Genomic DNA, 16107 nt, shown 5'->3' with positions numbered 1-16107 from the left:
AAAGGAAGAGGCTTTGAGCCTCCAATTTCCCCTGAAAATGTTACAGCTCCCCGAGTCCCTCAACCCCACTCACAGAAGGCCAGAAGCCCTGCAGGCGGGCTCTGCTGAGAGCCGAGAGAACCAACTGGAAGGTGCCTTGAACATCTTTTCATGGGCTGCTGGCCAGGGCCTGTATAGAACATAGCAGAGTGCCACCCAAGCTGGTATGATCCCCCAAGTCGCGGAAGCCAGGACACAACAGGAGGAAGCCTCTAGGACCTGGATGACCCAGTCTCTGGGGGACCTGGTGCTGAGACTGTGGAGACTGGCTCCCGCCCCTCCGATATGCAGGAGTCCTGGGCCCTGTAATAGGCAGCCCCTACCAGGAGGAGCCCCCCCTCCCTTAGCATCCAGGGGTGACCTAACTCTGAGCTCCCTCAGGGCCTGGCTCTGACTGCACCTGGTCCTGGGGGCACATGAACATCTTGAAGTTCCTGAGGGCTCTTTATTATTATTATTGAGGCAACATTGGTTTAACAACACCATATGATTTAGAGGTTTACGATCTCCCCCCTCTGGTGGTGGTACCACACTGCACCTACTTACCACCAACGTACCCACAGTTCACCAGAGTCCATGTGCTCCCTTCCACTTTGTTCTTGCCTATCTGGCCCCCCAGCACACACACCCTCGGTTCTACAGTCAGCTTTCTAGAGTTTGTCTTTATCTGATCCTATGTTAGTTTCTCTATAGTCCATAAGTGACAACATTCAGTATTTGTCTTTCCCCTTCTGACTTATTTCGCTGAGCACAATCCCCCTAGCTTCATTCATGTTGCCGCAATGGCAAGAGTTTATCTTTTCTTTGTCCTTGAATCCCCAGGGCTGACACCAGACTTGGCACGCATACATGGAGGGCACAAAAAGACGTTCTGGACAGCTAGGAGGGAGTCACTAGGGCAGGGGTGGCCAGGAACTAGGTTCCAAGCAGAAAGATCACTTCCAGGGCAGTGAGTGGGCGGGAGAGCAGGCGTCTGGCTGGCAGGACCCTGCATGACAGACCCAATGACAGAAGCAGCAAAGAGGGACCCAGAGTCCAGGGCAAACTGGAGGTTCAGGAGAGAAAGAAGCTGTTTGCAGAATGCAGGGTGGTGAGCAGACTCCTGGGAGGGGGGTGGGAAGCAAAATCAACTGTTCTCAGTCCCCAAGCTCCTCCTTCCACATTCTCATTTGTGTGCTGTTGTCAGATTACACAGCAGCCCACTCCTCTGGCCCCTGGCAGAGTGGGCCACTTCTGGAGTGGGGGCTGAAGGAGGGCGCTACCATGGTAGTTCTCAGCTCTCTCCATAATGCTGAGCCCTCACTGCCCCTGCTAATAATGGCTGGGAAGAAAAGAGCTAATTACTGGGAGGCTCCACAGTCGCAGCAGCTTTGGATGAATGGCCATCGCTGACAGCCATTAGCATGGGCAGGCGAGACGGACACCATTCCCTGTGCCTGAGATGGTTTAGATAATAAAGGCCCTGATTGGGCCTTTAAGAGGCAGTTACTTCACAGGGTATTATAACCCCCATGTGACACAGGTCCAGGGGGGCTTGTGGCTTTGTCCAAATGGACTTTGTCCAAAGCAGCCAAGCAGAAGAGGTTGCTTCTGAGAACTGACACTGTGAGGGTTCCTCATGATGGCCCATTTTGCAGATAAGGAAACTGAGCCTCAGATTCTTGGTGCTGACAAAGATTCTCAAACTCCTGAATTTTTCAACAAGGTCTGACTTTTGGGCTTCTGAGTTTGTCTTTGTTTGGTGTTGGCAAGAATATTGCCAAGTTGTTTGCCAGAATCCTCCCCCCTTAACATCTGCTCCTTCTCAATATCTGACTGGGTTCTTCGTTCTCTACCTTTCCCCGAGTGATGTCTGATCACCCCAGTCTACCTCAGCAAGAATCCTGGGGGGCTCTTGTTCCAGGGGTCCGACTCACACCGTGGTGTGGCTGGGGAGGAGACTGCAGAAGAGATGTGTAGAGACACTTGGAAGAGATTCTTGGAAGAGACACATGGGGGAGAGAAATGTGGGGAGCTGGCCCTGGTCCTTGGCAGAGATAATGGCAGCCAGGAGGGAGTCACTAGGCCAGGGGAGGCCAGGAACCAGGTCCCAAGCAGGAAGATCACCTCCAGGGCAGTGAGTGGGCGGGACAGCAGGCGTCTGGCTGGCAGGGCCCTGCATGACAGACCCAATGACAGAAGCAGCAAAGAGGGACCCGGAGTTCAGGGCAAATTGGAGGCTCAGGAGGGAAAGAAGCTGTTTGCAGAATGCAGGGTGGTGAGCAGACTCCTGGGAGCAGACTCCTCCTAGCTTTTATCTTGATGTGCTGTATTTTGCATTCTCTCTCTCTCTCTCTCCTCAGTTGTCTGGAACCTGCCTAACCCCTTTCTTGTGGTTCCCTGCCAGAAGGTAGGGAACCAGTTTGTGGCAAACTTGCTGGCCTCAGTGGTCCCTCCCCAAGCTGGCCGTATTTGGCTGGCCATTTACCCATAAGCGGATGGGTAATTTGGGGATTTTTACTAGGAAACTATTATTAGGAATGCCCCCTATACTCTCTCTCTCCGCACTCTCATTTCTATTAAAAATCTTTCACATTAGGGCCTCCCCGGTGGCGCAGCGGTTGAGCGCTGGGTTGCGAAGCTGCCCGCGGCCTCTGCAGCGCCGCTGCTCCCCGGCCACCGGAGGAGGATCCCACATGGCGCGCAGACCTCTCCTGCCGCCCGCTGCTCCCCTCAGCAGTGTACTTCGGTCCTTCTGCCTGCTCTGCTCCCCGCTCTGGCTCTGGTGAATTCTCTCACCCTCCCGCGCTTCTGACTGTACCCAGTGCTTGTATAAACAAAAACAAAGAAAGAAAGAAAGAAAGAAAGAAAGAAAGAAAGAAAGAAAACATGCCTCTATATTTAAAAAAAAAAAAAAAAAAATCTTTCATATTAAAAAAAAAAAAGATCCCTGTAGCCAGAGTGCCCCCTCACTCCTGATGTTCCTCTTGGTCACTTTCTATCCACTGGCCCCCCACCTGTTCCTTGGCTATAAATTCCCACTTGGCATTTTGTACTTGGAACTGAGCTGGTTCTATACTGAGGTCTCCCCTTGATTACAATCGCTCTGACTACGATGTTTTCATTGTTTTAAGTACCATTCAGCTTTGGTTTTTCTTTGACAGGATCCAAGGTCACCAGTAAGGGTGGAAGCAGGGCAGCTCTCTGATCCAGCAGAGAGGAACAAGGCCAAGACCAGAGCCAGTGCCCCTCCACAGCCCCCCAAACTCCAGCGGATAATCATCACAGGCAATTTTACTGAACAGCTCACTAAGGGCTGGACCCTGGGTTGAGGGGGTTATAACCTTAATTGTTAATAAAGCCTCACTTCAAAGATGGAGGTTGAGGCTCAGAGCTGCTAAGTCACCTGCCACTGAGGGTCACTGATTCTGCCTCAGTTTCTCTAGAGGGGATGATTCTAGGAAGTTGCTAAGGCTCTGTGACTCTGTCTTTTCTCCATCCCTCAGCCAGGGAGGCCAGCAGCCTGCAGAGTGGCCATGCTGATGAGTTTGAGATGATAATCTCCCTGCGATGTCACTGTAACAGGTTTGCTGCATGTGGCACAAAGACCAGCGGCCGCCCAGCCTTGGAACAGATCCCTACAACTCCAGGCCCCAAGAGAGCAGCACTGCCTGAGTTCTCAGTGTTTTTTTTTTCCCACGCTTACCACCAAGCTGGTCTTTCAGGGTCTGTAGTATTCTCCAACCCACCCTCCTGAAGGTCAGTGATGTTCATAGGCACAGAGCAGGGATTGGGTGATTCTCTTACCCTTGATTTAACCGCTACAGACTTTTGAACAGAGAGAGGAAGGAGCAGTGGGCTCTCAAGACTGTGTCAAAGTTGGCAGAATCGACAAAGCAGAGCAGCATAGCTAGCAAGCAACAAGTCCAAGGAGCCAAGTGGGAGTCTCTAGATAAAGCAAAAAGATCATTTATGCTCACAACGTCCTGATGAGAAAGGGAGATGGCTGGAGGGTAGAGGGGAGGCTAAGGTAAGATCTGCATTTTATGGGAGGGGGAACTGAGGCTTGGTGAGATTAAACAGGCCTCCTAAGACCTCATCACTCATGGACAGCTGCTGGCAACAGAAGCCAGGTCTCTGAGCTTTAGCACACACAGGAACCTCAGCTTTCCCTCTCATCACCTTCTCACCTCCCACTCAAGTGCTGCTCATCCTCAAAGTCTGAGCTCAAAGGCCACCTTCTCTCATTCTCCTGGTTCCCCTCCAACTCTCATAACCCTTATCCAGCCTTGTATCATGCATCACACCCCACTATGCAGTACCTAGCACAGTGCCTCCAGGATGCTCAACAGCTACCTGTCGGGTGAATGAATCTTAAACTAGATCATAAGTTCCTTCAGATTTGGGACCACCCTGGGCTGGGCACACAATGGACACAACATTAACAGTACTTGATTAAGCAACTTTGTGGTCACAGGATATTCAAGAGTTGGGGCTCTTCCCCTGGCCTGACGCATTTAGGCACATTTGCCAGGCAGGGCCTGGCCGCTGAAGACCAAGTAGGACACTGGCACTTTAACACCAGTAATCCAATTTAGAAAATAAGAAAATATTGATCAGCAACATTAAAATCACCTATGTCCTACTACCTAGAATCAATCACTACTAACGTGATTGTACGTAACCTCGCTTACTTTTTAACATGCATGTGCACACATCCACCCATATCTCAAAGATGGTCTCCTAGATACTATTTCACAATGCACTGTTCTTTTTGTTTAAGATTTATTTTATCCATTTATGCATACAAAAGCTGGGGTGTAGGCCAGAGGTGGGAGGGGGGAGAAGATTCACCAGAGACAGAAGGGGGAGCAGAACAGGCAGATCTACTGAAATACACTGCTGAGGGGAGCAGCAGGTGAGGCAGGAGAGGTCTGTTGTGCCATGTGGGTCACCTCCCTGGTCAGGGATTGAACTCATGCTACAGTATGCCAAAAGCTTCATAGTGCTGAGACTTAACCCCTTGTACCACCTGGAGGCCCTCATAATGCACTATTTTTAAGGCCTCACTATAAACATATTTCCAGGTTCCAAGTCAGTGACATGATCACAGTTGCATCATAGTCCATAGCGTGGCAGGACCATACTTGGGGTTAGTTGTTTCCAGCTCTCGCTATTACAGATAACAAGAGGCCATGAGACCACCAGGCATTCTGGGCTTCCTTTATCTCTTTCTCTCTGTCACTATAGAAGGTAGGATGTGAGATTCTAAAACTCTTTTAGGAAGCCAGAATAATGTTCCCAGGGGCTTCTGGGCTTCCAATGGTCCCCAGGTGTACAGTGGTGGTGGACTTATATTGAGAGGCCCAGTATTCCCCATGAGGACTAAAGCCTTTCAGCATCCCAGGGCAGGAAAGAAGGACCCCAGCCTGGACTAAACACCATGGATGCTGGCACAGGTGGGACACAGTCCACTGCATCTTCCTGTCACCTCAAAGGGTCCTGTCTGACCCTCCCCCAGCTGTGTAGATGGATCCAGCCATCCTCTCACTGTAGACAGCTGTCTCAGACTTCCGCCTGTCTGTTGGAGCTTAATGTAATTGATAATAGCAGAATCAGAGTGGGCAGTACTTAGAGAAAATTACTTCCCTGAGGTCATCTTGACTTCACCTCACTGATCATTAGCACTACTGAGTGACAAACTTATTTGATGCCAGTAAGACCAGTCAGAGGCAAGATGAGAAAAATGATCATTCCAGGGCTCTGTTCTTTAAACTTCTAATACCCTGGTTGAGAAGGGTGCTGAGAAGGTCTGGTCCCAGAGAAGTGGTAAGGGAAACCAAGCTTCCCGGCACAGAGGTAACACAGTAGAGACCAGCAACTTCTTGGTTCTCACTTTGGGTGGGACTGGGCTCCATGACATCTAAAGTTCTTTCTTGGAATTGGGATCCAAGGCTACCCAACCTGGGCCCTAGTTCTCTGGCTTCTTTGTCAGCTTAGAAACAAAGCCTGGCAGCCCCGACCCTCCAGGGAGCACACTAGAAGTTTATAGGTGGCTGGCAGGCCCGCTTCTGATCTGGCCCATCTCCTTTGAACAGAATGCATGACTTTTCAGGATGCTCCAGCTTCTCTGCCACCATCCCTATCAGATCCCAGCCAATAAGACTTGAACAGAACCTTCAGAACACCTGCTCACAATGGCACCCAGGGTGCTGGTTAGATACGGAGGAGGTATCCCAGCCCTCTTGCCTTGGGGGTGCCTGAGAAACCTCCTGAGCATCCCTGGGGGTTGTGGGCACATCTGTACCTGAGAATCCAGGCTGGTCCCAGCAGCTAGGGCTGGCCCTAGCCCAGACCTCAGCCTCCATGCAGCTCTTGGTGCCTGGAGACCAAAAGAACTAATATCAAGAATGCTGTGCTGGGCCTCCCTGGTGGCGCAAGGGGTTAAGCACACACTATGAAGCAATCTGCAGCCTCTGAAGCACAAGTTCAATCCCCGGTCAGCCAGGGAGCAACCCACATGGCACAGCAGAACTCTCCTGTCTCGCCCGCTACTCCCCTCAGCAGTGTATGTAAGTTAGTCTGTCTGTTCTGTTCCCTACCCTGTCTCTGGTGAATCCTCTCACCCCCCGCATCTCTGGCCTGCACCCCAGCTCTTGTATGCATTAATAAATAAATCTTAAAAAAGAATAAAAAGAATGCTGAGCAGAGATGAGCTTCAAGCATCCACTCAAAACGCTACAAGAGACAAGCCAGTCAACGATGGTCACCTGGCAAGGACAGAATCTGCCTCTAACAAGAAGGTCCCTGGCCACACTCACATATACACCCCTTACTCACAGCTGGGACTGTCCATTCAGAAGACTTGGTGGAAACCAGATGGGGGCAGTGACCAAACCAAACCTCCCAATTCCCCTCCCCACACTCACATACATGTGGCTCTGGATCAAGTATCCTGGGGAGATGGGAGGTTGGGGACTGCAGGGAAAACATACAAATAGCCCCTGTCCTCAGGAAGCACAGAGGATACTGCATATCCTCAACAATCTTGCATGCTGAGTTCTTGGCCCTCAGGAAAGTGGTGTAGAAGGGGAGTTCTAAGTTCCCTGCTGAAAAGAAAGGCCATCTGGGAATGTGGACAGGGCCAGAGAGCCAGGCCCTGACCTGGATCTGCTATATCATGTCATGCAACCTCAAGCAAGCTTCTTAACCTCTCTAAACCTCAACCATTCATCTTCAAAGGCTCTCTGCATCATGGAGCCACAGGAGCCCCATCAGCTGCTCCCCAAGGAGGACAGGGCTGCTGAGGGAGGGAGAGCACAGCAGACAACCCCGTGGAGAGAATGGGGAGCAGGGAGTGCTTTAAGAATACACTCATCCATGAAGAGGGACCCTTTTCCCTTTAAGCATCAGCTGCAGGGAAAGAAAAACAGGAGAAAAGCCCCGGCTACCACTCCCTCCTCTGCCCCAGGCCAGCAAGGGTGGGCTGGTGGGCTTCTCGTGGGGCCACCTGCCACAGCCGCCTCCTACACACTCCCTGGGCCTGGCTATGATATGCAATCAAAGCCAGAGCGTAACAATTCTCATCGAAGTAATACCGTCTTATTATCTTCTCTGGAGACAGCCAAATGTGTGACTCAAATTGCCTGGCTTATGCCTGGCATTTATCTTTCCGGTCAGACTCAGAGTCTTTGCTTCCCTGTGCCCATTCCTCTCTCTGCTGAGGGTCCTCCTCCACTGCCTCCCATTTCCCCTCTACCCTGCAGGCTGCCCTCCAACTGCTTCGGTCAGATGCTCCGGAAAGAGCCTCTGCCAAGAATGATGATTTTGCTGTCTCCTCTCACGAGCGCTGTCATTCCTTCCCCTTCTGACCGTGTGCCTCTATTCACATACCTATCTCTCATCTGGAGGATTAGCACTGCCTTATCTGCTGTGCGTATGCTCGGTGCCTGCATGGGAGGGGTGGTCGGACCTGCAGGATGGGACAGGTATCACCCCCTCACCCCCAAAGGTTTCTCTCCCTGGCGTGGGGGTAGAGTTGCAAACCACTCCTTTATAAAGCCAGCTCCATGTTTGGGACTTAAGCTTGCTAAGACCAACCTGACAAATCTTTCTGCTCAGATTTAAAATCATTATTAGACAAAGAAGACTTAATTACAATTGAAAAATAAGAAAGATAGCTTGTAAGATAATCTCCAGGTGGAAATGAGTTAGCAGTGGCCTCACAGGGAAATCAGCTTCTGGGAAACAAAGTGTGTTGAACAAGGTGGTGGTGGGATTTTGGTGGGGTGGGTGGTAAAGACACCAAAGAGAGCAAGGAATGGGTTGGTTTGGAGCCAGTCACATCCTGGTTAATGTTTAATCATCTCTCCCTGGGAGGAAAAAAGCAGGGCTGGTGGCACTTGCTGATTTCTCATAGTGTAAACACTGCCACCATGGCTGATTTCAAGCAATCAAGGTGAGGTGGCTGAACTTGAGCGAGCACCTCCAGCACCACTGGTGAGGCAAGAGGTGTAGCCCACCCAGGCAGGACTCAGGCACCCAAGCAGGTGTGGGAGCTCAGCCAACAAATTCTACTTATGCTGGGATTCTTTGCCATAAACTTGTACTTTGGGAACTGGCCCACTGTTTTGCTATTCCTATACTCTCAGTTACCTTTGGCTTAGTGATAAAGTTCCTTCTGAAAGTGCCTGTGCTACATGTGAACCAGGAGAGGGACTCTATCCACCTTGCCTACACAATGGAATCAGAAAAGCAGTTTTTAAAATTTTTAAATTTTTTTAAGATTTATTTATTTACGCATACAAGCACTGGGGTACAGGCCAGGTGTGGGCAGTGAGACGTTTCACCGGAGACAGAGTGGGGAACAGAATAGGCTGATTGACCGAAGTACACTGCAGAGGGGAGGAGAGGGCGATTCAGGAGAGGTCTGCTGCGCCATGCGGGCAGCTCCCTGACTGGGGATCAAATTCATGCCGCAGAGGCTGTGATAGCTTCATAGGTTGCATCTTAACCCCTTGAGCCACCAGGGAGGCCCGCAGAAGAGCAGTTTTTTAAAACCATCAAGCCTAAAAGCCAGCATAATATTTAATTGGCATGGAGTGTGGCCTGGATACAGGGGTTTTGAAAATTTCCCCAGTATTTAAAACATATAGCTAGTTTGAGCACCCACCGGCTTAATAAGAGAATCTAGGACGCTGCCTACCTGCCTCACTTGCTGTTGGGGGGCCAGGCTGACTGCCTACATGGCTGCCTCACTGGGAATCTGCCAGGAAATCCCGCCTCATTACCTTACACTGTTCTCTCCACCCCCAGTGAGTTTCCTTCCAACCAAAGTTCTGGTCTTCAGCTGTAACTTTCCTGAGGTGTTCTATCTCCCTCTAATTATGTGCAAGATTTTCTCTCCCTATGCAAATCACTGTCCTGACCAGCTTGGGTGCTGGAGCAAGGTTGCTTGGTTTTGAACCCTGGTTTGGTAGAGGCAGACTTTGGTCAACTTATTTAACTTCCCCTGTGCCTCAGTTTCCTTACCTGAAGAGAATGACAGTACCTGCCTCATAGTGTTGTTGTGAGAACTAAACAAGAACATACTTGGGAAATGCTTACGAGAAGCTCTGAACATGAAGTCAGTCACCACTGAATCCCAACTGGTGCAGTCGATCAGCCACAAGCCCCAAAGATTAGGGTATGTGCTTTGCCCACCTCCGTCTCCAGCACAGTGCCCAGCACAGAATCAGCTACTCAATTCAAAAAACAACAACTAGCAAATAAACATTCCCCAAATGCCCAAATCCACAGACACCCCCTAAAGTTCCTAATTCCCTGAACAAGATCCTTACAGGGCCAAGATGCAGAGCAAAGGGCTGCTCGCCAGCACTCTGGACAGCGACAGCAGCCTTGGGGACCAGCGCAGGCTGTGGGAGCACAGCGGAGTGTTTGTTGTAAACAAATGTGGAAGAACTTCTTTTCTTGCTGTCTGAGACCCACAGAGTGCCAACAGCTTCCTGGATAGCCGGAGGTGCTGGTTAATCAAGGGTTTACCACTCAGTGCTTGGCACAAAGATGGTCGTTTGGGCAGAGACCAAGTGTGTGTTGGTGTGCTCAGAGAAGTGACTTGCCAACTCCCTTTCAAGACACACTCCAAGTCAGGGGCTTCAGGGGCTGCAAACAGGAGCGGCCCTCCCTCTTGTGCCTGGAGGGCACATCTAATTTGCACTAATTGAAGTTGAAGCCTGTTTGTTTTCTCCTCCAACTTTCCCTCCAGTGGCTCCAGAACCAGCAAGGGTTTCCTGCACCAATGACTGGTTCAGATCAACGCCTACAACATAATGCTTGCTGCTCACAGGCACAACTGCTCCCACTGTAAGTGCTGGATAGCAGCACACAGGACAGAGAGCCCGAGTCCGCGGTGCCAAGCTGCTAGCTGCCACACTGAAGGGTGAATCACCCTCTCTGGGTCCTGCGGCACACAGTGCTTTGGGGGCAGGACAAGGATCAGATTGTGGCTGGTTGGCTGTGCTCAGCAGAAATCAAACCCAATACCCAGCAAGAGGCTGGCTCTTTTCCCACCCCTCTTGTCTCTCCAATCCAGGGACAGGAGGAAAGCACCAAACCACATCCTGGAGGGTCTTCCCAGACCCATCAGTCCAGAGGGACCTGCCCAGTCAAACCCTTGTGTAGGGTAAAGAAAATGTCAGGCTTTTCTGCCCTCCCGCCATCAGGATAGATGATGGATCCTTGAGCTCCTGAATGCATGCCTGATGGCGGGCACCTGGAATAGGGTGTGGGCAGATGTAGATGGGATTCACCTGGGCTAAGACTGTGCTTTTAAGGGTGTTGTCACGGGGACACGAGCAGAAGCCAAGAAGCCGAGAACGAACAGAAGCCGAGAGAGAAGCAGAGAAGGCTGGAGAGCCCAGATAGAGTGAAGACTTGCCGGGGGCTGGGAGGCCTGCCAGCCTCCCGGCCCCCCAGCACGCCTGCCTGCCATATGGTGAACCCCAATAAAAGACCTGCAAAAAACCACTGAGGACTGTGACTCCTCCTTTACCCGGTCTGCTGGATCTTAGAAAACCTGCACTGTGGTCCATTCCTAACTCTACACCTTGCCAGGCTCAAATGCAGCACAGTTTGATTAGGCTCCTCGGTGCTAACCTTCTTTAAACCCCTCCCTCACCTAACCTAAGATTGGGGCCAGAATGACAGAGCAGCCTATTTCAGAATGTGTGCATGAGAGGAGAAGGGATTCAAAGGGCCTGGCTGGGGGCTGGCCACTCAGAATTCTCCAGATGATAATTTTGGCAAACCTTTCTTGGCCTTGGCATGGTCTCCCCTTAATGTGGGATCTCACTGGTAATGGGTCTGTTCTGTACAGCCTGGCATCGTCTGCCAACCAGGAATAGAGCTTGGTTAAATCCCAACTGACACAAGGTAGAGAACGGTGGAACTGGAAAGACACGACCAGCCAAGTTTTGTGTGTTGCTTTTACAGCACTGGGCAGAAGTTGCTGACAGGGTGGCTTGTTGGTGCTGGAGAATACAAGGTGTACTACTTCCTAATTCACCTTCAGATTAGACCAGTCCCAGGCCCCCAGTAGAGTCTGGCAGCTGTATGGGGAAGGGCGGGCAAGAGCCCAGCCCTTTGCACCGTTTGAGGGACTGGCAGCCTCCGGCAGCAGGCAGGGAGCTGAAGTGTGCTTGCTAGCAGTGAAATCCCAGATAACAAGGCCTTGCAGGGAGAGCTGATTGCTCTGCACCTACAGGAATCCTGCCAGGACTGAGTGAGGCTAGGGTGGGAAAGCGATTCCCCCATACCCTGCCAATTTGATTCAGCAAATCGTTTTTGGGTGCCTACCAGGCATTCATCCTGCACCTGTTTCTCCATGGAGCCACCCACATCATCCTCTTCCATTAAATGAAAACTAGGCAGGCTCTGGAACACCGAAAACCTGGTTCAAACCCTGTTTCCACTTACATCTGGCTCCCAGGGAACAAGGGAAACCTGATGAGTGAGGGCTGGCGCCATGGCCCAGATAAACTACGATGAAACACTTGAACAGGCCAGCTGAGACATGTGAGAGGAGGAAGTTACAAGATGATTGAAGAGGCGGGGTGGGCAGGACGGGGAGCCGACTGGTAGATGTGGGAAAGGAGTGGTGACATCTGGGCCGGAGATTCTCGTGGACACCAGCAGCTGCCAGGAAATAGCCCCTAGTGCTTTAGGAAAAGGCCCAGGCCCAGTGCTTCTCCGCCAGGACAGTGCACAGGCATTGCCTGGGACCTTGCTCAGGTGCAGGCTCTCATTCAGGACATGGGAGGCGGGGTCTGAGTTTCTGAATTTTAATAAGCTCCCAGGTGATGGCCAGGTCTCTGGGCTCCGGGTGACATTTTGAGAAGCGACAGCCTTGGCTGGGATTCTCAAAGTTCAATATGTAGCAGATTCACCTGGTGGGGGTGGGGGTGGGGGTCTTGTCAAAACAGATGATTCCCCCTCCCACTGAGTTTCTGATTGAGGAGGTCTGGGGAGGGGCCTGGGAACATGCATTTCCAACAATTTGCTGGTGCTGCTGCAAGCTCTGGGGCTCCACGTTGAGAAATACTGGCAGTAAGAAGTTAATGAATGCAAGGGCAGAATTAAGTAAATGCAGTTCAAAGTGTTGTAGAGCAACCCCGATACAAAACGGGGTGCCTGACTGTGGGTCCTCACCCGCGCGCTTAAAAGGACTTATCAATGCTCTACTGCAGGCACACGTGAAAGGTTAATAAAAGGTTTATTTACAAAGGGAAGGGTAAATGAGGAAATGTACAGCTCTGGGAGAAAAGTGGGAGACAAAGTTTTAAATGAGTCCTACCCGATCCGCCGATTAGGAATCCCAAAATGGCGCTCTGAGAGCTGGCCGCCAGCCAGGAGCGGTGAAGCCAGGAGGTGAGCGATCGGGAGCCAGAGAGAGCCCAAGGCCCACGTGTTTGGTTTTTTATATCCAACCTGGCCGCCCAACTCCACCCTCAGGTCCCAGCCATCCTCCCTTGGTGGTGATGGGATTTGTCTTTCCCAGAGTCTTGATGGCTTTAGTCTGGAGTGGGGGTGGAGTCCACAAAGTTAATCCTGTATGGGATTAACTCAGGACATCACTTCCCCCTAACAAAAGCACCCCAACACAGGTACTTTTCTTTTTCAAAGAGCTACTGTACTGTTTAGTTCTTAACAAGAATCTGTTTTTCCTATGATCTCTTGCTCTTTCTGGAACAGTGGGTACAGAGGGGAAAACACCCCAGCAAATTGAGGGTTACAGAAAGTTAAATTCTAGCTTAACCAAAGTGGTCTCCCGCTTGGCAAAATGAAGTCTCCTAAATTCTTGATTTTCTCTTCACCCCCATGTGTTCCGAGAACATGCTCAATTGCTGTGCAGCATTCAGTACTTGTGAGCAAGGGGTCAGAATACATGCTGCTTCTGCACCCACCTTTACGCCATTGTTGCTGGGGTGAAGAGCTAGCTTCCTGGTAGTCACAAGATAGGGGACCCATGATATCCCCATGTCCTCCCTACCCACAGTTAGACTATCAGCCTCTTCTTCCTTCAGCACCCTCCCTGGGCCATCCTGGCAACCCCACCTCATCAGGACACACACAGCACCCCTCTGCATCTATAGAGGCCTCCCCCTAGCTGGCATGTCCTGGCACATCTGGAGATGGCTCATCCAGTAGCTTCCTATCTGTTGCCACTCATACTTCCCTTCCAGCCTATAAGCAGCTGAGCTCAGAGCTACCATCTCAATCACCTTTGCAGTCCCTCTTCCTCCGGAAACTGCATTCCCCAAGCAGCCTAGTCTACAAATACTTAGGATATTCTCCATTGAACACTTTCTGGTTTGGAAACTATAGGGACCAACCCACACACATCCCTGGATCTTGTTGTGAACTATTATCTCTTGACTCTTTGGAGTGCCCAGAGCAAACAACTGTGTCCTGGCAGGCTTGTCTGCCCCCTGCCCGACCCCCGGGCTCAGGAGGTCTCTCCTCCGGATAGGGCATATTTTATTCCTCATAAAATAGAAAAAGATGGAGTTTGGAATGGAGCTTGGTAACTCCCAGGGTGCACAAGCTTCCAGGTCTTTCTGGGGTCTGGCCAGCTACATCCCTTGGGCAGAGAGGGGGGCCTTCAGATTGAGTGACCTTTCTGCACAAAAGTTTAAGACAATCCATTCATCTCAAATTTATTTCTCAAAATAATCTAAAAAAGAAATTTTCCAACACCTTCTGAAGGCTCTGGAGGAAAAATAAGCCACACTTAAGGTATGCCAAGCTCCCACTACAATTATCCCCATGAGGCCCTGCAGGAGAGCAGTTCTGTCTGATGAATAGCACAAAGTGATTTCCATGGTGGACATTCTGCCCTCCCCTCCTTCCCTGGGACCACTGGCCCCTCCTCCCTGCAGTCAAGCTAGCAATGCCTGGTCCGGCCCCTCCACAGGTTTGGGAATTAGGAAACCCACCCAAGTAACTAGGCTGGATTAGGGAGAGGTGAGGAGAATCCAGCAAGGGGATATGTGCTCTGTGTGCCCCTTCTTTCTTGAGGGGTTGGGAGAACCACCATGGCCCCCCACATTGGAGAGGGCCCTGACATAAGCTGAGCATGTCTGGGAGTCATGGGCACTTGGGAACAAGCAGGAGAGGCGTACACTCCAGCATCTCCATAGCCCCAGGCCTGGCTCAAGCTGGGCAGTGGGGGACGCTGTCAGGTTGAACTGACCAGGGAGCACAGCCCCATGATTGATACCGCTTTCCTGGCCAAGGGTGCAACAGACACTTGACCTTGAAGGTTAGGGGAATCTCTGAGAGCCTCAGTTTCTACATCTGTCAAATGGGGACAATGACCATTTCCTCAGACCTGTGAGTAAATGATCTTGGCAAACTATAAGATATTTCTGTATGTAGAGTTATTACAGTCACTCTGAAGAAAGAGAGAGATAGGAAGAGGAAAGAATGAACCAAAACAGCTGCTCTTTGTTCAGGGGTTGCACCTGAGAGATCGCATCATCCTGGTAGGAGGGCAAAGAGTGGGGAATCTGTGGCTCCTGAACTGACTCAGACTCTGGGGAAAGTCACTTCACGTACTGCAGCCAGCACAGAGGCCCATTCACCTGCCCCCCTGCCTGAGAAAAGGCCATTTTTCTAACCTCCATGTTAAAAACAAGGAGAAATGGAGGTGCAGAGAGGTGACGTGCATCTAAGGCCGCAGGTAGGAAGAGGAGAGACCCATGCCCAGTGCTACTCCTGACTCACCTGCTGCAGCTCCACACCCAGCTCTCATCGCACCATTGCCCTGGAGTAGCCCCTGCTTGGTTATTGCCCCACTTGGATAAGCAGCAGAAGGAAAAGGAGCAGCAGGAACAGACTAAAAATAAAAGACAGGGAGGAAGGGTCCAGCCAGGAGAGCATGGCCAGGAGTGCTGGAAATGGCAGGAATGAAGGGCTCACAGAAGACCAGGAGGGTGAGCCTTGCAGGTAAAAGGTACTTCTGAACATGCTCCTTCTGCTTAAAGATAGCACAGAAGCCCAAGTGACCAGGGAGGCCACCCCGGTTCAAGTCGCTCAAGGGTTCTGGTCTTGGGAGAGTGAGGTTGAGCCAGAAGCTCCCTCAGCCCCCCAGGACCTTCATAGGGACCAGACAAAGAGATACCACCCCGGTGCAGGCCTCAGCATTGGAATCATATTCTTGTCCTGGCACTTCTACATTCTTGCTGTGCAACCTAATAGTCTCAAGTAACCTCTCTGAGTCTCAGTCTACCTATCTGTAAAAGACCCAGGACCTCAGACATTAGCCAGTCCCACCTCTCACTTAGCCAGGGTCAGAGAGTCCTGGTGGCAAATCTCTGATAGATAGATGGGACATGCCCAGCACACGAGGCAGTCCATTTTCCATCTAACAGCTCCAAACCAATCGAGAGCTCTTGCTTTTAATCAAATGGCATAATGGCTATGAAAGGGCTTATGAAAATAAAAGTGTAACTGAAGGAAGTTATTATTAATACCATCAACAAAGCAACGTGAGGGAGTGGGGAAGAGGTTGGAGAAGGGCCTCTGTAGCAT

At 51.0% G+C, this 16107-nt stretch overlaps 1 protein-coding gene across 4 annotated transcripts in view; it reads right to left on the bottom strand.

Annotated features, from left to right (window-relative positions):
• LRRC20 (leucine rich repeat containing 20) overlaps positions 1-16107 on the bottom strand; it is a 76663-nt gene that overhangs the window by 6802 nt on the left and 53754 nt on the right. The window lies entirely within an intron of this gene.

The sequence above is a fragment of the Talpa occidentalis genome, unplaced genomic scaffold (genome assembly GCF_014898055.3).
Source record: "Talpa occidentalis isolate TD23 unplaced genomic scaffold, MPIMG_talOcc4v2.1 talOcc4.8, whole genome shotgun sequence".
NCBI classification, from domain to species: Eukaryota; Metazoa; Chordata; class Mammalia; order Eulipotyphla; family Talpidae; genus Talpa; species Talpa occidentalis.
Note: the sequence above shows the minus strand (reverse complement) of the source record. Positions and strands in the feature narration are given on the sequence as shown.